This window comes from Sorex fumeus, unplaced genomic scaffold (assembly GCF_029834395.1).
Source record: "Sorex fumeus unplaced genomic scaffold, SorFum_2.1 ptg000024l, whole genome shotgun sequence".
NCBI lineage: Eukaryota > Metazoa > Chordata > Mammalia > Eulipotyphla > Soricidae > Sorex > Sorex fumeus.
This window is the reverse complement of record NW_026606081.1, coordinates 14,128,671-14,154,962: the sequence shown is the minus strand read 5'-3', so window position 1 is coordinate 14,154,962 and position 26,292 is coordinate 14,128,671. Positions and strand designations below refer to the sequence as shown.

At 44.1% G+C, this 26,292-nt stretch overlaps 1 protein-coding gene across 2 annotated transcripts in view; it reads left to right on the top strand.

The window, feature by feature from the left end:
• Nucleotides 1-727: 727 nt before the first annotated feature.
• Nucleotides 728-26,292, top strand: part of TRMT9B (tRNA methyltransferase 9B (putative)) — a 55,435-nt gene continuing 29,870 nt past the window's right edge. The window contains exon 1 of one of the 2 annotated variants that reach the window (XM_056114107.1): nt 728-828. The gene's annotated coding sequence lies outside the window, so the exon portion shown is untranslated. Of the gene's footprint in view, nt 829-1,323; nt 1,349-26,292 lie in introns of those variants that run through there. The other variant, XM_056114108.1, reaches the window with a different exon arrangement.

The following is a 26,292-nucleotide window of genomic DNA, read 5'->3' as shown; positions in this document are numbered from 1 at the left end:
GAGAACTTACTAGAGCTTTCCTCCCCGCCCCCGGCCCTCCCCCAAGCCATTCAGAGCTGCGGGGTGGGTCTCCTGCGTGTAAAGCTAGTGCTCCAGCCCACTAAGCTTTCTCTCCGACAACCCCCTCTTGTGCGTTTTAAATAAAGCCTGCCGATTTAATAATAGAAGTTAAATAATAGCGGTGGAGGATTATCGTTCTAAGGGAAGGGGGCTAAGTCGTTGACTGGAATGATACAGAAAGCCGGGTTGCAGGTGATGTGATGCCCAATGCTGGACCAAAACTCCTTTCCTAAATTCCCTCCCTCCTGAGAGATGCTACTTTGACGAGGTTGATTTTGCAAAAACTCCGAACATGCTGATTCAGCTTGCTGTTTTCAGAGCAAAGATTTGGCGTGCCTAGGCAATGGGAATTTGAGTTTATCCCTTTCGGACCGAGGTCAATCCCTTGTACCCAACGGAGACAGCACCAGTGGTAGGTGGTTGCCAGGATCAAAGGAGAGGGGAGGGAACACACACACACATACACACACACACACACGGAAGTGTCACATTGCAGCCACCCCAGGTACAGTGCTGCTGTATTTGCGGCCGCCAGGTGTACTCGCCCTCGGCTTCCTCCCCCATGTAGGGCTGGGGAGGGACAGAGCGGCAGAGCCCCGGGAGGAGGGAAGGTCACCCGGAGCCCGGGCGGGGCGGGCGGGGCCGAGCCTCACTGCCCCAGAGCCAGCGGGCGGGGCGCTCCCCGGGGGCTGGGCAGAGGCGACACCCTCGCCGCACCCCAGGCCGCCGTTGCCAGAGGGTGGGAGCCCGAGCGCCACCTCCAGAGAGGTACGGGCGGGCCGGGGAGGTGCGGGTGTGGGGATCGCGCCCCCCGCGCCGGGAGGAGGAGTGTGCGGAGGGTCCCCCCCAGGCCCAAGCTCTGCGGGTCGCGGAGCTGCGGCGCGGGAGGCCTCCCCGGGCCTCGCTGCAACTTCTCTTTGGAAGGCGGGACACGCACCCGGGGAAGGGGGGCAGGGGGCGGGTGCTCCTCCTCGGGCACGCGCGCACGCGCGCCCTCCGTCTATTTTTTGCTATTGTTTTCCTTCTCACGCTCCAAAATAGGTCAAGGGGTGCAAGTTACACCGGGTAGAGCCCCCGGCGCGGATGCAAACCCCGAACCAAAAAAGCAGCTTTTCTTTTGCTTTGCTGTTTCTCGGGGGATCCTGGGCAGCGTTGCAACTCTGCACGTTTGGGTCGAGCTTCCCGCCCCCCATTGCGTGCAGGCAGCGCCGGGGACCGAGGCTGATCGTGCTCTGCCAAGGGGAGCCCAGAGAAGCCCCCAGAGCCTCGAGGCGAGCAGGTCGTCCGGGTGAGTGGTGCTCTATGTTTTCTGCCTTTCGGAGTGGGTGACCTGTTTACCTTGGAATTTAGACGTGATCCAAACGAGCGAGCCTGCACGGGATTGCGGGTTGCGCTGCTGTGGTGAACCCGCCGCTCCATCCGAGGTCAGAGCTGCAGGGGCTTCAGCATCTTAAAGGTGAAGAAGAATTGATCTTTCAGCTCCCCCGTTAGCGACCTCTTAGGCATGGGTGGACCTTTAACCTGCAGGAAGCGGTGGACTAAGGTAACTAGAAGCCAGAAAGTTTGTCACAATTTTTTTTTCAGTTGATTGGGAAGAATTTCCAGTAGTAGTCAAAGCTAATGAGAAAAAATAACATCGATAACTCCCCTCCCCCCCAAAAAAAAACAGTTTAAGAAGGAATGTCCAAGGTAATTGGAGTGTGACGGTGTATTATTTTGCATGTCTTTTTCTATTTCCTGGTTCTTTTGGACCCATGTTATTAGCGCATGTTATTAGCTTTATGCTGAAAAAAGATAAGGCTGAAAATATCTAAGTGGCAGGCTATAGATTGGTATGTGAGAATTTAAGTGTGCATTGAACATTTCCCTAGGAAGATTGCTAGAATACACCTATATTGGTTTTTTTTTCTTGCAGTTAAGCATATTGGCATTGTTACAGAGAATGATTTGTTTGTGATCAACTCTCTATTTAGTGCTCAAAGTACACTCACTCACGTTGCGCAGGAGGCTGTGGAATCCTTGATGTTACTGGCCAATGAATGGTTAATTTGTTCTGAAGTTCCACAGGGGAAAAACTGTAGGTTTTTCTCCGTTGCTACCTGACTGAAATGGCAGTGGGGAGGGCTCTGTGGACAGGTGAGGATGCTCTAGGGCAGCTCAGAGGGAGGCTCAAGAAGAGGGACAGGCCCTCTCCAGGTAGCCAGAAATGGCCCTGAACTTGTTTGAAACCTTGGCCAAGCTGGGGAGGACCTGCTTACTCAGGAAGCAGCCCCAGAGAACTGCTGTTTTCTTCCTGCACGGGTCAGATTTCCCAAAGGAGCCCTCTGTGGACTGTTACTCAAAAGAAATACTATTTCTAGAAAGAGTCAATTGTTCTACTGATGTTCTTTGGAAAGACTGGGTCCTTTATGTGCATGTCTTCCTATCTGTCTGGTAATTTAGAGGGTTTCCAAGAAATTTTCCTCCTACTTTAGAGAGGGATGTAAAATCAAAAATGCTACTTCTGCATTTTAACTCTGCCTTAAAATGGAGACAGTGGTGCCTTTCCAACCAATATGAAAGATTTTCACATGTGTTTTTAAAGCCAAATCTGACTGAAGATTATGAGGATCCTGAAGAAGGCAATAGCATGTCCAGCATGAAGGCTGGTGCCTGAGTACTTAAATTCTCTCTTCTAAAGAATTCATTTGCATCTCTAGAGCACTTGTTTCTGAGATTTGCAACAAGTCATGATGAAGACTCTCTCACTGCTTTGAAGAGGACTAGACAAGATTTTAAATGTTTAGGAAAAATCCAAAACTCAGTCCTTCTGTTTACTGCATGTTGATCTGATTTGTTTGTTTGGGGGCCACACCCGCCTGGCTCTGCATTTGGGGATCACTCACTCCTGGTGGTCATGCTGGGGACTGAACCCGAGTTGGTTGCCTGCAAGACACACACTCTCCTTGCTGTTCTCTCTATCCAGCTAGAACCATTCGTATTTTTTTAAAGAGGAACTGAATCAAGTCTTCCCTATAATTTAGCTTTCAATAGCATGAATGCATTGTTGAGATGAGGCTGTCAGCACTGTCTGTGCAAGCTCCGGTTTCCACTGGAAGATAAATTAGCAAGTGTTCTGAGAGGAGAGACATGAAAATGGTAAGATATCAGGGATTGATTTAAGGACAGACTGAAGGAACTAAGCATTGAGCCTGAGTCTAGGCATAGTTTGGTGCTCGGCAGCGCTGATGGTTTAATGGTGTTAAAAGGCCAGCTGACTGTCCTTCAGCTTTTGTGATTCTCTTCTCTGGAGGCTCTTAAGTGAATACGTTGCACAGAATCCCCAGCTAAGCAGTGTCCAAAAGGAGCTGACATCATTCACTTTGGGTCCTTCCTGCCCATCCGGAGAACCGTCTCACCACTCAGGAGAAGGGATTTTAAGTTTGAATCGGCAGCGAATTCAATTCGCAGTGAATCTCCACTCTGAGCCATTTCACGCTGCTCAGCCATTTCCCCAGGTGAGAAATGGACATAATGATACTTCCTGGAGTGACCTTCAGAAAGCAAATGGAATCATTGGTGTGAATCATTGGTGTCCAGCACTGGTGCACAATGGGAAATTTTACTGGAAATAGAAAGATACTGCCGTAAATATCACCCTCTGGATGTTACAGAGGGGGTTGCTGAAGCTGACAGAATTGAATAGGAAGGTACCTGGGTTATCCTTAGTCTTGGTATACTGATCAGTATCCCGATAGTATATGATACTCAATACATAAGACTCTGAGAAGATAGTGTCCTCTGGGAACTAGAGGCTCACATCATCAAAATTGCAACTTCAGCCTTTGGTCTATCTGCGTTATAGAGGTCACCAGTGTTGGTTTGGGAGATAACTAATCTGGAAAGAGAAGGTCAGCTGAAATTCTAGGGTAGAAATTAAACAATTGAGTAGTTCTTGTTAATGACATTAGCATTAATGTCATAGAAGTGGCCCTCATAATGGGACTGGAGAATAATATAATGGTTAGGGCACTTGCCTTGAATGTGGTCAATCAGATTCGATCCCCGGCATCCCATATGGCCCCCTAAACACCTCCAGGAGTAATTCTTGAGTGCAGAGCCAAGTGCAACCCTTGAGTAGCCCCAGGGGTGGCCCCAAAACAAAACAGAAGTGGCTCTCGTGAGAGAGAATGGCTTGGGAGCTAGAGCTAGATAGTACAGAGAGGGTAAGAAGCCTGCTTTGCATGTAGCTAACCCGGGTTGCATCCCTGGCAACCCAAATGATTTCCTGAGCCCTACCAGGAGTGGTCCCTGAGCACAGAGCCATAAATAACCACCACTCACCCACCCAGCAAAAAAAAAAAAAGTAAAATATTTCTAGTTTTTTCCCTCAGACTTTCGGCAGTGGAGTATTTGAACTTTAGGCATGAAGCATTTGAACTTTGTTCCTTTGGTGCTTCAGTTATACACCAGGCATCATGTAAGGGCTGCACCTGGAGAATAGACCTGGCCCTCAGGGAATACAGATCTTCTGGTAATAAATAGGCAAAGTTCTCTCTAGATGTGTGCCAACGGCTGTGCAGGGCAGAAATAGGGAGTCTATCCTGCGAAGGGAAGGTCAGGAAAGCCTGTGGAAGGAAGGGGTGCCAGGGTAGGAAGGCAGGTGCCCTTGTGAACAGTACACTGGGCACTGTGCTGCCCACAGCAGAGAGGGGCAGGGAGAGTCTAGGTGACTTTGGAGGAAGGGTCAGCGCTAAGTATGAGGCCAAACTGTATTTGCGGCCCAGGTCTTGAGACCTGGGTTGTGAGACTTATTTTTTCTCTTTGACCATATGTTTAGGGTTATGGTTTTGGTAGAACTCTTTACTTTATATATTTGAACTTTGTTCAACTCTTTACTTCGTATATTTACTTTATATATTACTTTTTATATTAATATATAAATTCTTTATATATTAACATCTTACCTGAGTCCCCCCTTTTTTTTTACTAGCAACTAGATTTTTCTTTTTTTCTTTCTTTTTTTTATTTATTTGTTGAATCACCATGAGAACAGTCACAAAGCCTTTCAGTTCAAGTCTTGGTCAGTCATACAATGATCAAACACCCAGTGCACGTTTTCCACCACCAAGAATCCCAGTATACTCCATCTCCCACCCACCCTCTGCCTGTGGGGCAGATTTCCACTTTGCTCTCTCTCTACGTTGACCATATTCAATATTACGACAAAAGACCCACCATTGTTATTTGGACTTTTCCCCAACATTCAGACCTGCCACAAAAACATCACTAGAAAATTTGTTTTCTATTGTTGATTATGAAGAGCATATGATGTCGTGTGGCCGCAATAGTGGCCATGCAAATTTGGATTTCTGATATTTTAGTAATAAACCTAGAGGGATTACTGCTAGAAGCCCCTGGGTTCTGAGATTGGTATGTGTGCCTCTGGGTTCATGGTCGGTCGGAAGCCAGAGGAGGCATTTGAGGGTGGCAACCGGAGCATTTTCATGGCAGGGTGCAGGGCCGAATTCACCCCCCACCCATCCCATGAAACCCCATGTGCCTCGTCAATGCAGTCTCATACCTGGCTGTTCATTAGGCTCTAAAAGATGCAGGCCACCATGTCGCCACCTCAAAGGGGGACAGGTGGAGGAACAGACACCCTTCCCCTCCCAGGGCAGCATAGCACCATAGTTAAATACACAGTCCAGATGTATTTCGGTTGGGCATTATCTTTTGCTCAGACTTTCGCACCACCATTCAAGCCTGATTTTCAGGGAGAAATGCTAGATCATTTACTTTCCATTGATTACTTTGCATATCAGGTTTGGAAAATAGTCCTGGTACCCTCATGACAGAGCCACGCTTGTAGAAGCTCATAATCACCGGGATTCCATCTGGAGAAGGCGGGAAGATAGCACCTACCCCATCTTGGACCTCCCGGTGATATCGGCTCTGTTTGGGGCCTGGAGTATTCTCCAGGAGCTGTGGGACCCTCCAGCCGGTTTTCTTCTTCACTGCTGTGTGTTGTAAGATGGCGCTGGGGGCGAGTTGTGGGCGTGACTTCCAGAATCAGAGGTTGCCTGGGAGCTGGGGTGGCCCCATTGTGGTTCGGAAAATAGTCCTGGTACCCGCATGCCAGAGCCATGCTTGTAGAAGCTCATGGTGACCGGGATTCCATCCGGAGAAGGCGGGGAGGCAGCACCTACCCCATCTGGGACCTCCCCTGACTCCCTTTATAAAATATACTCTTCTGTTGAATTATCATTATTTTTGCTTTTGTTTGGGGGCCAGTACCTGATGTGCTAAAGGTTTACTCCTGGTTCTGTGCAGGGATCACTCTTTAGAGGGATCAGGGAATATATAGGGTGTTGGGATTGAACCCAGGTCTGCCAAGTGCAAGGCAAATGTCTTTCTCCTGTACTAGCTCTCCATCCTGTACCCTGCTAGATTATAAAAGAGAACTTATACTTATCATTTCTTTTTAGCTGATCAGAAACTAAGCCAATGTATACCACAATTCATTGGTTTCTCAATTCTTTTCACTTTTTTTCCCTTAAAAAATATATCAGACCCGTTCTATTCTAGAATTATATGGTCCTGGAATTGGAAGGAAATGTACACTCAGTTTTTTCCAATAACTTATAGAGTATTGTCTAATTTTAAAACTATGGAACTTGGGCCAAAGACAGTACAGCACTTGCCTTGCACGCAGCTGACCCTGATTTGATCCCCAGCATCGCATAAGGTATTTTGAGCCCTGCCAGAGTTATTTATGAACACAGAGCCAGGAGTGACTCCTGAGCATCGCCAGGTTTGGCCCCCAAAACAAAATTAAAAATAAAAATAAAACTATGGAACTTGGGGTCAAAGAGATAATACAGCATGTAGGGTGCTTGCCTTGCATGTGACTGATCTGCTTTTGATCTCTGGTGACCCAAAAAGATAAAGAAAAAGAAAATCACGGAGATCAATTTCCTGTGTTGAATCTAAAAATGTTTGTTTAAGCAAATTGCCAGGTGGGCTCTAAAACAAAGAAATAAAATAAAATACACATTTGATGTGTTTCCAGCTGCTGTCTTCCTACCATGTAGAGCTGGAAATGACCATATATATATATATATATATATATATAGCCATGTTTGAATCTGTGTCTTGTTTAAAGAGCTCTTGGGAGGGGTTTATTTGTATTTTGGGGTAGAGAAGCGTTTTGAGTCAGTACTACAGAAGCCGGAACCCATCTCTACAGAGTAGTGGCAGGAAGCAGCCCTCTGTGTGGTTGGCTGAAGGAGGCAAGCCAGGGTAGGGATGTGGAGGGAAGTGGTGACGGGTCTGCTTTCCTTCTCTGAGACTCGCTAGGTCATTCTCTCTCATCCCTCCTTTTTCTCTCCTTTATCCCCTTTGTCCCCATACATAACCTTTCCCTGGTTCTGTGCTCAGGAGGAACCCCTGGCAGTGCTCAGGGAACCCTCTGTGGCACCGGGGTTCGAAACAGGTCAGCAGCATGCAAGATGTGTGTCTTTTCCCTGTGTTCTCTCTACGATCGCTACTTGCTCCCTCATTCCAGCAGTCCTCGTGATTATTTCTCAGGCTTTATCATCACGTGTGTGGCCCTAGTTGGCCCCGATTTGGAAAGTCTGTATGAGAAGGTGTGTGGCCTCTGTGTCCCTCTCAGTTTAACTTCCGGTGAGCATGGTTCTTGCATGGTTCTCCCACAGCATTCCCTGCACTCTCAGTGTGGTGAATATCCTCATCTCTCCCTTCCCTTTCTCACATTGGTCATGTTTCGGATAAAGTAACCCAGTTACTTGAAGCAGGAAGGAGTTAGATATGGGAATCGGGCTCTCGAGGAAAGGTTGGAGGGAAAAAATGGAATTAGAGGACAGGGGACGGTGGACACTGAGCTGGAGGTGTGACTTCGCAGGAGCAGGACTGTGCCAGCCCTCCAGACTTGCTGCCATTATTGCCACAGTCTGGAGGTTGGGGACTGAGAATGAGCTGCCCCTGCAGCTGTTGACATCAAGAGCATGCTGAGCTTTGGGCCAGTGATCAGAGAAGTTGCTGCACAGTGCCCCAGTCACCCCAGAAAGCTAGGAACTGAAAATGGTACCCTGCAATAATAACGACAAGTCAGCACAGGGCACCCTTATATCTCTCCCACCTCATTTCTCATCCAGCTCATTTCCTTGGAAGAGCAACAGTTCTGCCAGGAGCCTGAGTTGCAAGGGACTCTGGGAAATGCTGGTTTTCTAGCTTTCCAGTCTCAGAGAGAGAGAGAGAGAGAGAGAGAGAGAGAGAATGAATCCTTGATGGAGTCTGGAATGAATGAGGAGTGACACTATCCTGTAAAACTAAATCATATTTCATCAGAAACATGCTAGAATACTTCATTCAAAGCAGGTAGAATATATCGCAAGAATCAAAAAAAAAGATCTAGTTGCTAACCAATTTCCATTTCAAGCAGATGGGTATTATAGTCATTATAGCTGAAATTGCTGGAAAAAGCATCAAGCAAATAAATAACTAAAAATTACCAAGCACCCCTCTCTGCATGTCATCCCATCTGAATGCAAAATGATATTCCTTTGTCTCAGTTTAGTGGCCAAAGTAAAAATACCAGGAAGATGATTTTTAGAAAGGTCCTCCCCACTGAAGTCCCAGATAGTTCACCTATTTAACAAATTGCAATACAAAAGAAGAACATAGTGTCCTTTTAGAGAAATAATAGCCTTGGCAGGCAGATCTTTTCTTAGATGAATTATGTGTGTTTCTACTGAATTATTACTTTTTTTCTGGCTCTGTAACCTTAATGGTGTCCCTTTTTTCTTCAGAAAGGATTACAGAGATAGAAATGCCCTGTTAATTGGAGATTAAAATAACACTATGCTTGAATTCACTCAAATCATTTGCTTCATACCGTGGTGCTTGTTAAGATTCTTTTTTTGCAAACTATTAAAGCAGATATGATTTGATATCTACTATGTCTAAGTAATACATTATCAGTGTATTTGCACTCAAAAATCACATTAGCACAGTTAGGAATGAGTCTCAGTTATTGAATGAAATCATTTTATATTTGCCTGCGATGTTTGGAGCTAGGAAATGAGAAAAAATGGCTGAAAGAGATGGAGTCACTAAGTGAACTTGTCAGTTCATTATATATAATTTTAATTGGTTCTTTTATGTCTCAAAAGATAGTACTGGGGCTGGAGAGATAGTACAGCAAGTAAGGTGCTTGCCTTATATGCAACTGACCAGGGTTCAGTCTCTGGCACCTCATATGGTTTCCTGAGTCCTGTCAGAAGTGACCCTGAGTGCAGAGCCAGAAATAAACCCTGAGCACCACTGGGTATGGCCCAAAACCAAAATAAATAAATATGTACTTACCATAAATTCTCAAGAGGGCACTATTTGAATCTTACTATTATTTGATTAATTGTAAGGGAATAGTCATTAATTTTTTTCAAGTAACTAATAGTAGCAAATCAATTACCTCTCTAATTCCAGCTTCTCCTCTAATCCCAATTAAAAAAAATTTTTTTTAAAGAATCACCATCAGATATAATTACAGACTTATAAACTTTCATGATTTTGTTTCAGTCATACAGTGTTCGAGTATGCATCCCTCCACCAGTGCCCATTCTCCACCACCAATGATCCCAGTATCCCTCCCATCACCTTTATCCCTACCCTGCGCACCCCCCCATGGCAGGCATATTCTCTTTTATTCTCTCTCTCTCCTTTTGCTAATCCAGATTTTTATCTCTTATTCACATGTGAGTTGATTCATGTATTTAAATTTTATGCATTCAGGAATTACTCCTGGCGGTGCTCAGGGGACCATATGGGATGCTGGAAATCGAACCCGGGTCAGCAAGGCAAACTCAACCACTCAACCGAATATACTATCGCTCCAGCCCCACACATATATATTTTTTTAAAAAAACCTAAATTATTTTCCCTCTAGATTGTAAGGATTCTGAGTTCCTGTCTTTGGCACTTTGAATATTGTAGGATACAACTCCTTTTATAACCAGAAAATCAAAATAGTCTTTTGATTTGTCAAGTGTAAAGTATAAGAACATCCAAATATGAGGCACTTGCCTTGTGTGTGACCACTTCCAGCTGACCCTGTTTTGAATTCCTGACACCATATATAGTTCCCTGAGAACCACCAGGCATCACTCATGGCCCGTAATGTGTGTGTGCATGAGTGCGTGCGTGTGTGTGTGTGTGTGTTTGCTATATAGCCAAATGGAAATCTCTCACTAGTTAAACCATTGATGTGCTGACTTAAAGAAGTGATAAAGGGAAGGTAGAAACTACATGGATATTTTGTATGTGTTATTTTAAGCAAAATTTAAGGACCAAGTAAGACTATATTTGAACATAATTGATGACTTGCTTATTTGCTGATTGAAAAAATGATCCAGGGAGAGGGAAACTAATGGCTGTGGCGATTTGGTAGTTTCTGTGACTAAGAACTGGGGCTTTTAGAAAGAACAAGCAGTCTGTTCTTATTCTTTTCATGGTGTAGTCAAAGGTGGAGTTGACACATAGATGTACTTTGGTTAGGAGACAGGGAAAATCATACCTAGTAGCAGTGCTCAGGACTTGCTCCTGGTTTTATGTTCAGGGATCACTCCTGGTAATGCTTGGGGAGCTGTACGCTATGCAGGGAATCAAACCAAGAACAGCTACATGCAAATAAGTGTCTTAACCCCTGGGATTCTCCAGTCTGAGATGGATTCAACAATGTCTGTAATGTCTGTTAATTTAAACAACAAAAACCAGCCAAGATAAAAGGGCAACTAAGAACATGTCTTCCTTTCATTTGCTTTCTTTAACCCATGCAAATTGAAGTGAGCTGAATAAAAATTCAAGGTTTTGTGCTTTAAACATTTTAAAGGCACCAGGACAATTGTATAGTGTGTAGGGTGTGTGCTTTCCACGCGGTTAACCCAAGTCAATCCCTGTATCCCATAAGGTTCCCCAAGCACCTCCAGGAGTAATCCCAGAGCACTTCTGGAGGAAGGAAGGGAGGAAGAGATCAGAGCCTAAAGTCTATAACACACTGAGTTTCTACTTGGGGAAATTTTAGAAAATGTAAGCATGTTCTGTTTATTTAAATGGCTACAACTGAAGATAGCAACGCAAGAATTGATGCAGTTATGAAATAGAAAATAGATCTAGGATGTTCATGTGGCTATTTTACTATGGGACATATTTGAGAACAAAGGTGCACAACCCGTTATTGCTCAGTGGGGGAGGGGGATGGAGAAGGCCCAACCAGAGACTTCCCAGGCAAAACTCAAAAAGGGACTTTTAAATGAAGGGGAAAACAACCATTCTTTCTCTCTGCAGGACTGCTCTGACCATACTTTTTCAGTACTGTCAGATTTAGGGTCCAGTTGTGCCTTAGAAGAATTTATTAGGAAAACCAGTGTTAAGCATAATCTACAGAAACTGCCCCAAAGAAAGAACATATGATCTTAAATTCCCTCCCCACAGAAGAAAGCAAGCTGGTTTCTTGTCACTGCTACCATGATGTATTGGCCAAAGATGTTTCTGAGTGAAAAAGGCTGAAAAATGCCGGAGTCTGTGATGAATAAATAGCTTCTCCAGGACAAATAATCAGACCAACAGCGTGAGAATACACACTGGAATACTTGGGATCAGGAGTATCTTTGTAACACAGGGGGAAAAAAAGAATCAACAACCATTTCACAAAGTGGACACAGAGATGAAAAGAGACAAGCTATAGTAAAACCTGGACCTTCCAGGTATCAAAGTCAAGAGCATCCTTGCATCTTAGTCCAGGACAAGAATACAGTGTGTAGAGCATTTGTCTTGCATGTGGTCAACCCATATGGTCCTCTAAGCCCACCAGAGTGATCTCAGAATGCAGAGCCAGGAGTAAGACTTGAGCTTTGCTAGGTGTTGTGACCCCAAAACAAAACAAACAAAGATCTGCCTTGCATCTCAAGAATATCTCAACTCAGACAATCTCTTTATGGTAATAGAAGCATCAAAATATAATAAGTTATTTTATTTGCACCAGGGATTTTTAGTCCTAGAAAGCAAAGCTGACATTTCTGGAGAAAATACAGAAGTGTCGCGTTTATTGTCTGGGAACTGCTTTCTCTTTAATTTTCTGTGGCAGCTATTAGCCCTCTGTGTGATCAACAGAGGAAATAGTTTCCTCTTTAATAGCAGTTTGAAGGAGCTTGATAACTTTCAGTCAGGAGCAGGAGAGAAACTTCAGAAAAGACATCTACGGAAGTTATAAATGGGAGCTGAGAGCCAAAAATGTGTTAAAGGACTTTGAGAAAAATGGACATAAAATGAATATCTTACAGCTGTCCAGAATAAACAGTGTCCTCTAGTTTGCACTCATCAAAGTTGTATTGTGAGAGCTGAAAACTTAACAGATAAATCAACACAAGAACCTGTCGATGGATTTTATAGCAATTTTGTGTATAATTAGTTTTTGAAAATGAAAATAATCAAGGAGTCCTATTGAATACAAAATTCCTAGTCAGGGGCTGGAGCAATAGTACAGTAGGTAGGGCATTTGCTTTGCACGTGGCCAACCTGGGTTTGATTTCCAGCATCTCATATGGTCCCCAGAGTACTGCCAGGAATAATTCCTGAGTGCATGGGCCAGGAGTAACCCCTTAGCATCACCAGGTGTGACCTAAAAAGCAAAGTTCCTAGTCATCAATGAATCAGACAACTATAATACAGCAATATAATAGAAATCAAGTTCATGATGAAAATGACTATCAAGCCATAAAAAAGATACAGAGGAACCAAAAATGTGTCATTGCTCAGTGAAAGGACTAAGCTGAAAAGACTACTGTGTTTGCCCAACCACAAAGAAAATACTGTAGAAATTATGAAAAAATCAACTATTGGGCTGGGGGTATGGCTTAGTAGCAGCACCTGCCTGCAGGTTCCATCCCCAGCGGCAGCAGTACCACCATCACAACAAATGCAACAATAACTGACAGGGTTTTGTATATCTGTTTGTGTGTATAAATAAATAAGTCTCTAAATGTTTAGAGCCATGTAATTATTCTATTATGATAAAATTGTGAATACCTAACATTGTGCATTTGACAAAATCCATAGAATGACCCAATCCAAAGAGTGGACACTAACAAACTATAGGCACTTGGTAATCCTAATGATGTATCAGTGTTGGTTCATCACCTTTGGTTTCCATGTCAATGCAAGATGTGGTGAAGGTTCCCTCTAAATATTTTTTTAAAATAACTTTACCTGATTAATTTAGAAGAGACAGACACTTCAGAGGGTTAGGTAAAGGCATGTCAAGTAGGGAATGAATGTAACTCCAAATCAAGAAAATGAATAAGAGCAGTTCTGTCATTCTGACTCCAGCTGAAACATCAAATCAGCTACACGCGCACTCTCAGTGCAGAAATTTCCCCCACATTCTGAAAAGTAGTTTGTTCAGTCCAACTTCTGAGCAAACTACTTGCTTGCTGTCCAGTGCTGTATTGGTTAAAGACTTGGGTCAGTGCCCACAGAATCTACAGACAGGCCTGAAATCAGAGATGCTGCCAGATCTCGAAGCTGCAAAGCCATTCTTCATCGGATCCCTCCAATGGTCGCCCATCAATTTTTTTTTCTGCTTCAGACACCAACAGACTGGATTTTTCATGCAGGAAATGCTTGAGCCTTTGCATAGAGTTGACAAAAATGCAGAATAAGCTCATCCTGCGTTGCAAGCAAAGGCTACTGTGGTTCCTACACACCCATGAAAAAGTGGGCTGAACCTTCTGTCTTCTCCGTACAAAGCTGCATCACATCCATACTCACACTGTATATGCAGTGTGTGAAGAATCCTGTGAGGGGGGGACAGGAGGCGTGCTGATTTCATGTTTATCCTACTAAAAGCAATGTGTGGTTTTTTCGTCTGATCATTTGTTCTACTTGTCGAACTTTGGACCTTTTGAAATATACTGACACTCTGCATACAGAAGCTTTTCATCCTCATTAGGATAATATATTCTGGCACGGAAATGATGGTTTTTGTACACACAGCGCATTACGCTAAAATGATAGTGAAGCTTTGGAAAGCAGATGCTACCAGACACCCACGGCTAAACGAAGGTCACTGACAACTCTGGTTTACCATTCTGGATACACTCAGTTCTCACACTGAAGGGTTGAATCCCATATGGGAAGATAGTGGGGGTGCCTGAACTGACTGTGGAGGTTAGTTCCCAAAAGTTCGGCAACTATAAAAGGTTTCTGAACATACGACAAACAAAAAAAGCTTAAGCAGCTCCTCTAAGGAGAAGGTACACTGTGGGTCGTTGTCAGGTTATACACTGTTAACCACACGGTTTAGTGATTTGAGTTATTCCCTGTGCTCTGTGTTTTACATTTCATCTACTTAAAGAAGAAAATTGAAGAGTAGTTAAAGATGGGGGATTTTATATTGTCCTTTGACATGAAAACATTTATTCTAGATAAATATTAGTCACACAAGTTCTTCCATTGGTTATTGAATGGTGAGTGGGTGACTCCTGGTTTTTTTGGATCTTTCTTTAAACTAAACAGCAGTGTGATAAGGTGGATTTGTGGACTCATAAACTCCTTGTTTATGAAGTCAGTTAGATAATTTTCTTTTGGGTTGTCTTTACAGTATTATAAATGACCACAGTAACACCAAATTTCCTTTTCTTTGGCCAAGGGGATGCTAGGGCTTCTCTTGGTGATTATTGGCCAATGTAGCTGATAGGTCGAGAGGGCCTGGGGATTTAGTGCTGCATAGACCCCGGGATTCTAGGGATCCTGTAAGCCACCCCAGTATTGCTTGGGATCCACCATAGCTACACCTGGCAATGCTCCAGTGTCAAACCTGGGTCAACTACAGTCCAGGCATATGCTTTAACCCTGATACTATCTTTCTGGCTCCAGATTTATCTTTCTGTGAGATGGAGCTTAAAGCTCACTGCATGAAGAACTCTACCACCTCATGCCATGACTGCCTGTCTGCCCTGGGAATTCTATATGATAAAATTTTTGATTTGGAGTTACATTCATTCCCTACTTGACATGACTTTACCTAACCCCCAAAGTTTCTGTCTCTTCTGTCTCTTCTAAATTAAGCAGGTAAATATTTTCAATACTTCCCAATTAGGTGCCTTCAGATTTAATAAGGACAAGAAATAGTTATTGCATTGCTCTTATTGTTGAATTAGGGTAACAGTTAACCTACGAAGAAAAAAATGATTAGTGCAAATATCAGAGAGCTACAATTGTAGTTTCCCTTAGAAAACAAGATGGACTGAGCCAAAAAGACAAGTTTTTGTTGTCATCCTCCTCATCGTCATCCTCCTCCTCTCTTTGTGCCCTTACTCTGTTTTAGGACTCCTTCCCGTGAGCTACACACTAGCTGTGGAGGCCTTTCTGATGAAGAGCTGGGCCCTGAATGATGAATGGCCCGAGAGCTCAAATGTCATTCCCAGAGGTGCCAGCCAAATGAACCAGCCCCTGGAATTCCCCTACAGTCTTTCTCAAGTATAGCATTGCTCTTCTGCCTGGCAAGAAGCCTGAGGAGGAAAACCCAGGAGCTTTTTAAGACAGTGAGCTGCAGAGGTTTGAGACTACACTTGGGAGTAGGTGAGGTTTGTGAACCTCTCTTGAGGGCAAAAGTGGTCTGGGAGCACGTGTGTGTGTGTGTGTGTGTGTGTGTGTGTGTGTGTGTGTGTGTGTGTGTGTGTTTGTCGTTTTCTATCAGAAAAGGGACCCTGTGCCGACTCAGGAGAGGAGGCAACTAGGAGAGAAAGAAAGGTAGGCAGGAAACCAAAACAGGCTAAGTCCAGAAAGGGGACACATTTGCCTTTACAGGGAGTCTGAAATTCTGGGACAAGTGGCAGGGCAAGATTGTGGGGTGAAAAGAAAGTCATTGAAGAAATTTTCATTGTTTTTAGTGATATAGGGTCAGGGTTAACCTGATACTGCAGTTTCCTCAATATGTCCGGCTTTCTAAGGAAATGAAATACCCAAGGGAAAACGCTTAAGCTTCGGTTTTGTAACTGTCTGCCCATTTGCAGTCTTGTCTTCCCACGCGTGAGCTGGTGATTTCTCATTTTCTTGTATATTTAGAAGTCATTAAGAAAAAGATTTATTGGGGGTATGGTGCCGCCAGCAGGTCAATCTGTATCTGGCAGGCGAGTGCATCATCAGCCTGATGGCAGTGTCAGACTTTCAGATACCTCAAAATTGCTGCTGTACCTTTAGCCAGACCCCAACAACTTGGAGCAGTTTACCAAGAAAATAAATGGCCAAAAGTTAGGTATGTGGGAGACACACCCAGAAATCACCTCCAGCTCAGCTATATAATTGGAGACATGGCCTCTCTGATTCCTGATCAAACTGATTAACGGCCATGATCCCAGAGACTCAGAAACAAATCTCGAAACTCAAAGGCTTTTGGCAGAAATGCATCCGGTCATTGCAGTAGGTTACCGGCACCGGGCCACCCCAGGTGGGAATAAGTTTCGTTCCTTGGCCTGTACCCCCTGGTGGCCCAGTGGCCACCATCCTCCAGAGGCCACTGGTCAGTCAGGTTTGGGACACAGTGACAAGACACGTGGGGCCTCATGGGATGGGGGAGAAGCCGGCCCTTTCCTCCCTGCCCCAATGAGACCCTGAATCACCGCCCATGAATGGCCTTTCTGGCTCCTGATCAAGCTGCTTAATGGCCATGATCCAAGAGACTCAGGAACAAATCTCGGAACCAGCAGGTTTTGGCAGAAATCCCTCCAGATTTAATTGTTAAAATTTTGGAATTTTAAAATTGCGCAGCCACTACTGCAGCCACGCGACATCATATGTTATTCATAACCAGTAATAGAAAACAAATTGTCTACTGTTGCCTTTTCAGCAGATCTGAGTATTGGGGTAAGTAAGGCCCTCCCATTGATCATCGATTTGCTCGAGCGGGCCCAGTAATGTCTCCATTGGAGACTTTGTTGTTACTGTGTTTGGCATATCGAATACTCTCGGTAGCTTGCCGGGCTCTCCGAGAGGGGCAGAGGAATCGAACTCGGGTCGGCCATGTTGGCTGCGTGCAAGGCAAACGCCCTACCCTCTGTGCTATCACTCCAGCCCAAATAATAATATATACATAATTAAAAATAAAACTAGTTTGAAAATGAAAACTAGCTCTGGGGGCAGGAGAGGTATAATAGCAGGTAGGGTGCTTGCCTTGCCCATGACCAACCTGGTTTCTATCCCCAGCATCCCATATGGTCCCTCAAGCCTCTCCAGGAGTAATTCCTGAGTGCAGATCCAGGGGTAACCCCTGAATGTGGCAAAAATTCTCAAAAAGAAAGTAAATGAAACTAGTTTTCAAGAATATATGCATTTTTAACATTCTATATTTTACTGGAACTGAATTGTAGTATACATTGACTTGCATATCATCAGCTCTTGGGAGAATAATTGTGCATATTGCAGAGTAGATGGTGTCTTAGCAAGGAGTGGCATGACAAGACACCAATACTGAGTGGATAACTGTGCTGAGGTGGCAGCTGTCTGAGAACCTTTTTCTTGGCCGCTGTCTCTGCTCTCACACAGTCTTTCCGTTCTGTCTCTGGAGCGAGTTCTCTGGAGCGTCTCCTAGCATGCACTCAGTCCTGGGGCCAGGGCTTCCTCCTTCTACTTCATCTAACCAGGATTACCTCTTTAGAGGCTCTTTGTTTAGATACCTTTACCCTGGGGGTTAGAACTTTGACACGGGACTTTCAGGAAACACAAACATTCATCCAGGCAGATGGCATCCCGATCCTATAAGTCTTGGATAGTCGTTATAAAAATTATTACTATCTTGCTTTAACAACTTCAGTTTCAGTCTTTTATCTTTGTTGTTGTTGTTTCTGCTCTTATTGTTTGGGAGCTGCACTTGGTGGTGGTTGTGGCTTGTTCTTGTGTCTCAGCTCAAAGATCATTCCTGAGGCTCAGGGAACCATATGGGGAGCTAGGGGTTGAAGTCAGGCCAGTCATGTGCAAGACAGGTGCCCTGTCGTACACTGTACTCTCTAGCCCCTCTTACTTGCTTTTATTTATATTTCCAGTCACTGTGTTTATATTTAAGGGTCACTGTGGTGTAAATAAGGATCACTCCTAGCTCTGTATTCAGAGAGTCACTACTGGCAGTGCCTATAGGACCATGTGCTGGGGATCAAACCTAGGCCTTCCACATGCATAACAAGTGCTCCAGTGTCTTAGACTATCTCTTTAGACATTTTTTAAGTTTTTAGTTAGAATCAGGGCTTTGTGGTGTGTGTGTGTGTGTGTGTGTGTGTGTGTGTGTGTGTGTGTGTGTGTGTAAGCTTAGGTCATATTTAGTGATGCTCAGAGCTTACTCCTGGCTCTGTGCTCAAGGATAACTCCTGGCTGTGCTTGGGGTATCATATGTGGTTTTGGGGATTGAATGAGGATCAGCTACATGCAAGATAAGCATCTTAACCTCTATCATATTCCCCACCCTCAATTTAACTTTTGCACGGCAGATAGGGCGTTTGCCTTGCATGTGGCCAACCCGGTTCAATTCCTCCGTCCCTCTTGGAGAGCCCGGCAAGCTACCGAGAGTATCCCACCTGCATGGCAGAGCCTGGCAAGCTTCCCGTGGCATATTCGATATGCCAAAAACAGTAACAACAAGTCTCACAATGGAGATGTTACTGGTGCCCACTCGAGCAAATCTATGAACAATGGGAGGACAGTGCTACAATGCTATAACGGAATTTTTTGAATAAATGACATGTGTAGTTGTTTTTTGTTTTCTTTTTGGGCTGCCCTGGAGGTGCTTAGGGTTACTCCTTGTTCTGCACTCAGGGGGTTACTCCTGACTCTGCACTCGGGAATTAGTCCTGGCAGTGCTTGGGCCACCATATGGGATGCCAGGCGTCAAAACTGGGTTGGCCACATGTAAGGCAAGTGCTGTACCCATTGTCCTATTGCTCCAGCCCCAGTGTTTGTAGTTTTTAATTAGAAATAATAGCCTATGTATCCTTCTATGCTTATCTTTGAAAATATAAGCACAGTGATTACATAGAGCACCAAAACTGAAGAAAAAAAGAAAAAAATTAAACTTTCCAGAACAGTCTGGATTATTCTGGGAACAGACTTAATAACTCCCACTGCTAGGAAAAGCACAATTTACCACTGTAAAAAAAAAAACGCTTAAAATGTCAAACATATTCTTACAGAATACAATGCAAGCTGTCTGCAAATAGGGCCATTCTTTCAGCTGGTGTATTTCCTACTTCTGTGATGCTTTCATAATTGTGGCACTTAGAACAGAAAGCCTCTTGCCTGAAGTAAACATTCCAACCCTGCTGCTGCATTGGTTTTCATCGCTCTCAGCAGGTGTGGGTAGCTGCAGACTGGAGAGAACGCTCAGATCCAAACTGTTAGGAAGAAGCTCAGTGTCAGTGAAATAAATGCCTCACTAATGTGAGAACTGGAAGGAGATAGTTTCAGGTGTGGTAGGGGTGGAGCTGAGGAGTGTGACTCAAGTTAAAAAGCAACGAGAGGCCAGTCCCCAAGAACTTAGCCAGAGGCCAGACCTGCTGCCCAGCCGCTCCTGTATCCAGGTCATGTTTCAGACCCCTAGAAAGTTTAAGTGTTTAAGTGCAGATGTCACCAAACGAGTTTCTCCAGAACTGACCCCTCAGAGATCGAGAGGTGTTTCACATTTTTAGTCAGGGTTCCAACAAGTTTAGTGTTTGGTTTCTTTTCAGCCAAAAAAAGCAAGATATATATATATATATATATATATATATACATATACACACACATATATATATATATACACACACATACATATATATATATATATATATAGAGAGAGAGAGAGAGAGAGAGAGAGAATTGGAATTGGGCTGGGCAGAAAACTGACTAAGAAGCTCTCCCAAAGAGCTGGGAGGTGGCCCAGAGGGTCCGAGCACAGGTTGTGCAGTCTGGAGCCTCAGATTCAAAGTCCCAAGTTGTGTGTGGTCCCCAAGCACAAAGCCAGGAGTCTGAACATCACTGGGGTGTGGTCCAAAAAGAGCTAAGAAGAGAGGGAGGGAAGGACGGACGGAGGGAGGGAGGGAGGGAGGGAGGGAGGGAGGGAGGGAGGGAGGGAAGGAGGGAGAAAGAAAGGAAAGATGGAAGGAAGGAAGGAGGAAGGGAGGGAAGAAGGGAGAGAGGGAAGGAAGGACGGGAGGGCAGGATTAAAGCCAGAAACTACCAGGGTTCAAGCGATAGTACAGCGGCTAAGGCGTTATCCTTGCACGAAGCCAATACAGGTTTGATCCCCGCATCCTATATGGTCTCCTGGGCACAGCCAGTAGTAATTCCTGAGTGCAGAGCCAGGAGCATCACTAGGCGTAACCCATGAGCATCACCAAAACAAATAAAAAAAACCCAGAAACTCCCTCCTGCCACTGAGTTTAGGTAAGGACACCGTGACCCCTGGAGGTCGTCCCTGCATCTCTGCTAGAATTCTTGGCTGCGACTATCCCTGTGTTCTCTTTTTTCTCCCCTCCCCCACAATTTTTTTAATGAAAACGCATGATTTACAGTTATGCATAGTTGGGTTTTTAGATAGATAATGTTCTATCACCCAGCCCACATGGTTCATCTTCTACCCCCCGAGTTCCCAGGTGCCCTCTTCCCCCACCCCCACCCCAGCCTGTCATCTCAACAGGCATCTTTTTTAATTTGTTTATTAAAGTTTGGGTTTTAGGATTTTAGTGTTGTTGATTGTGTGGTCTGAATATTTAACATTATCATTCCTCACCACCACTGATGTACATTGACCCTTGTCTCCTGTTCTTCCTCATCTGTCTCTTCTCCCCGCGTCCCCACCTCCAATTACTGTCCTTTCTCCTCCCTATACTTTGGGACCAAGGGTGATCTAGGCACCTGCCTCCCCAAACCATGGGCTTTCCTCATCCAGTTACTCTAAAATACCACATAAAAGCGGTATCATCTGTATTTATCTATCTTCTGGCTTGCTTCATTTAACATGTTGTCTTCCAGTTCCATGCATGTTTCAGCAAGTTGTATGATTTAATCATTTCTCACTGCTGTATTCCATTGTGTATATACACCATGTCTTCATGACCCACTTATCTGTTGTTGGACATCTAGGTTGATTTCCAAATCTAAGTTCTTGTACTGCATGCTGCAATGAAAATGGTATGTATACATCCTTATGAATTTTCTGCCCTAGAGGTAAATACTCAAAATTGGAATTGCTGGGGCATATAGCAATGCAATTTTAAGTTTGCTGAGAACCCTCCATACTGTTTTCCATAGGGGTCCCTGTGTCCAAAATAAAGAATTATGTTATTTACAGGTTATTTAAAAAGACAATATGCATGTGGTTTGTATTGGAAAGATTTTCATAAAAGTGAGTAACAAGAATATGTTGGTGCTGAAAAGTATGAACCTCAACTACTTATGTTAAATTATATGGTTTTTAGTTAAAACCTGGTATAAATTTTGAGTTGAGAACCATTTGATCAGCACTGAACTTTGCAGATGAGATGGGGTGCGTTCAGGGTGGTATGAGCTGGAGCTATAGCACAGCGGTAAGGCGTTTGCCTTGCACGCAGCCAACATGGTCGACCCGAGTTCGATTCCTCCGCCCATCTCAGAGAGCCCGGCAAGCTACCGAGAGTATCTCACCCTCATGACAAAGCCTGGCAAGCTCCCCATGAGTATTCGATATGCCAAACACAGTAACAACAGGTCTCATGATGGAGATGTTACAGGGCCTGCTCGAGCAAATCGATGAACAATGGGAGGACAGTGACAGTGAACTTTGCAGAGTAACATGAAAGACGGATGACTTATGGGTGTATCCACCAGTCGTGAGTAGGGGTCCTTGTGAGGGAACCAAAGAGGGCTCCCTGGCTCCTAGACCACATGGTCAGAATGCCACCAGCCCCCCTCACCCACCAGACTCTGATTGTTCAAGGGTCAATCAGAACAGTGCATCGCAGAGGGCAGAAGACCCCATATCCCCAAATTTAAAAAGCAAATCAGAGTTCACAATACTTTGAATATCTTATGTGTCCCTTTCCATTCTTACATGGTGTAGTTATAATCCTAGAACATTTTAGGATCAAGAAATGTTTATTGTCAATGAGAACACTGGTGATTAGTACCACAGAAGTATTGGATAGGAAGTCTATGTAATAAGATTCCAGCATGAAAGTAAACTTGATAGAGTTCATTAAAAAATGAACTGAGAAACAGAAACCTTTTATACATTTTTTCTTCAAACGCTGATTATTAAAGTATTAAAGTAATCCATTCCTGTGTTTATTTTCTCTTGGAAATGATTATCTAAAGAGATGTGCACAGTTCCCTGAAATCTTTGATTGGCTAAATTAAGTACTAGTGCATTGCGCCAAAAGTACAAATCAAAAATCCTCCAAAGTGTAGCAGAGCAATAGCTGAAACTCAGGTTTGGTCCTTGTCATCCTGTACGGTCCCTATGAGCACTTCCAGGAGTAATTCCTGAGTTCAGAGCTGGGAGTAACCCCTGAGCATTGCCCATGATGGCCCCAAAACAAAATAAGCAAAAGTTTGTCTTTAACTCTTCTGTTCATATGCTACAACCAAAGTCTCTTCTCATTCAAGAAAGGAAAGAGAGCGTTGGGATGTTCTTTTTTCCTTTCCTTGCTAAGTATAGAAGCTGTAACTTGCATAGAATTATAGTCAGTAATCATTACTATGCCCAAAGAGGAGTAAATACATTTTTAGAACATTGTCTTTGTATTAAATACTGTCACAGTGAAAGTAGTAATTGAAGCTAAGCAAGATGTGAACAAACTTTAAATTTGTTTTGCAGCATTGTTACAAACCAATGTTTTGCCACTGTTTATTGTTTGTTTTGTTTGGGGGCCACACCTAGCAGTGCTCAGAGCTTACTTCTGGCTCTATGGTCATGGACTGGTGTGTGTGTGTATCTGTGCATGGTAGTGGTGGGGTGGGTGGGGGTGCCCCTCATCAAAGGTAAGCCTCATGCAAAACAAGTGCTTTACCTGCTGTCTCTCCAGCCCCAATTTTTGCCGTTGTTATAACAGAGGCTGAAGAGTTTATAACCCATCTCTAAAAAAGGAAAACAATATAGAGTAATTTTTATTTCAAATGAGGCACTGCCCTACTTAACGTGCACATAAAATGTTTGTAAGGGACTATAAATGTTTGCAGAAATATGATACTTTCTGGGATGTGACCTGTTTGATGAGTTTAATGTCAGATGGGAACAGTGTGGATAGACCTTCCTGATTTCCTTTCACCCATAAAGCTTTCTGATGGCAGTAAAAGGAACAATTTCCTTGCATAAGCAAATGCTGATCCAGTGATGGATACATTACCAGTTTTTACTGATTGGTCATCAAAAGCTATCAGAGCTGCTGATTCATTACTGAAATTCCCTCATGCTCTCCCATCTGAGTTATTATGGTAGGTAGTCTAGTGCAGCAGCTTCTTGAAGACATTTCTAGGGACAAGCTGATGGACATGTTGACCCCATGGTCCGCTGGCCCCCTCTGGGACAGACCAGCCATCAGAACAGGTAGACCAGGACATGCCATAGTCATGCCACCAGACCCTGCACCAGGCTGTTTCGTTCAGGGTACCCCGGAGCGGGGCAGGTGAGTCTCCTCCCCACCCCAAGGGCCCCAGCACTGGCTGCCGAAAACCTCCAGAACTCAGTCACCACCATGCTCCTGGCCACTCTCCACACACTGGGACAAGACTCACTCATGAGTCTATCTATTCCTGGACATCTCATACTTTACACCACCAATATACCAAGAGTAGCACACCACATTTGATTTAGAAGGCAATCAATCTTTTTTTTTTTTTTTTTTGCTTTTTGGATCACACCTGGAGATGCACAGGAGTTATTCCTGGCTCTGCACTCAGGAATCACCCCTGGTGGTGCTCAGGGGACCATTTGGGATGCTGGGTTATCGAACCCAGGTCAGCCGTGTGCAAGGCAAATGCCCTATCCGCTATGCTATTGCTCCAGCCCCAAGAAGGCAATCAATCTTAGGGGGTAATATATAGAGATGTAGATATAAGCACACAAGACTCAACCTTTAACAACATGTCACTAATCTCTTATAGAAGGGCTTAATGGCGCCTGTGTGAAATACAATCTTCATCCACTTTTCTTTAAGAAACCTTTGTTGTCTCATTTTCAGTGGATTATTTATAATAAGAAATGCAAAATAAATTATTTCAGTTCTGCTTGGGGGTGGAGCTTGGAGTTCGGGATGAAAATATAGTAGTGGGAAAGTGTAATGGTGGTGGGATTGGTATTGGAATATTGAATTAATAAATTATTATGAACAACTTTATAAAAATTAAATTGAATTTATTAAAAAAGTGATTTCAGTACTACTGTAGACCATGATCCTGCAGTAAAAAAGATAAACCTAAAATATAAAGTCACGGTCACGGTCCTCCCGTTGTTCATCGATTTGTTCGAGCGGGCCCAGTAACGTCTCCATCATGAGACTTGTTGTTACTGTGTTTGGTATCTCGCCCGCACGGCAGAGCCTGGCAAGCTACCTGTGGCGTATTCAATATGCCAAAAAATAAAGTAAACCTCTCTATATAAAGTCAGGAGTGTTTGAAAAAAGCTTATTATTATTGTTCTTTTAAACCAATTTTACCTTATTTCTCCAGAGCTATCTCAGGAACTAAGAACAAAACCAGAACCAAGAAAGGACCCTGTCATATTCACAAGAGAAAATTCAAAGGGTTTTAGATGCTCTGCTCCAGGACCAAAGACAAAATTATATAATTTTTTAAAATTTTGTTTTGCTTGTGGCAATACCCAGTCATGCTTGGGACTGTGCCTTATTCGGTGTAGAGGGTCACTCCCAACTCTGCACAGGGGACCCTGTGGTGTTAGGGATGGAAACTGGGCCTCCTGTCTGCAAAGCATTAGCCAGCATATTTCTCACTACAAAGCACATTACCAGAGAATGGCAAGGGGGCATGGTAGTGCAAGGGTTAAGACATCACTGGGGGTGCTGGAGCAATAGCACAGTGGATAGGTTGTTTCCCTTGCATAAGGTGAACCAGGTTCGATTTCCAGCATCCCATGTGGTCCCCTGAGCACCACCAGGAGTAATTCCTGAGTGCATGAGCCAGGAGTAACCCCTGTGCATCGCTGAGTGTGACCCAAAAAGAAAAAAAAAGATATCTCTGGGTATTACCCTGAAGGGGCCTAAAGCACCCCCAGGCAGCCTGGGTAACCTGAGGCCAAACAACGTGGCACTCACATTATATCACCAGCCTAGCTTGCTGAAAATCACTGGGAGAGGCCCCAGCTCCTCTCAGCACCACACCCCCCATCCCCCAAAAATCACAAAACCAAACTGAATAGTTAGCTCAAGAAGAAATATACCATAATGTATAATGAAAGCATGGGGAATCCTCACTGACAAAAGTAATAACTAATAAAACAAAGAGGGAGAGAAGAGAAAATGGAACTTGCGATCTAAGATCATAATTGTTTAGTGTTTTGTGTTTAAAAGAGAACATGTTCTATGCATTTACACAGCAAAGGTAATCTGGTGTCTTGTTTTTGTGCTGGGCTGTGTTCAAGGAATTGGGTATATCCCATCAGAAAGTATTTCATATTCTGGTTTAATGGTATTTACACACCCATTAGCAGTGAGTAAACTCTTGCAGGACTTTGAAATGGATTCGAATGCTTCCTTTCTCTCTTTGTGTCACTATCTCTCTTTTTCCTTTTCCTTTCTCTTTTCTTTTTATTTCTCTTTCACAGTAGGATTTTAAAAAAATCACAGCAGTGTTCATCAGAGTTATCTAGTTCTGTTGACCAGACTCAGGGAATAAAAAGTAGAAACTGCACCAGTCATGTCAGCAGAGAGAACTTCACATGAGAAGCTGGTTCAACAGATTATCAGAGAATCGAGAGTGCAGTGAGGGAGCAGAGGAGGGCGGCCTACAGGGAGCAGTGGTTGCCACCCACTTTGGGGCAGGGGTGAAGGGGGGGCAGAGAGAAAAGTCTAGGCTTCTCAAACCCTAGAAGCGTAGAGGAGCCTGTGCCCCCCCCGCATCAGAGGCGCCCCTGGAGTTTAGTGGCCCAGCCTCCCGAGCATGGACTAGTGCAGATACCTGAGACGCTCAGAGCAAGGCCCTGCAAAGCTAGATTAGCTCCCT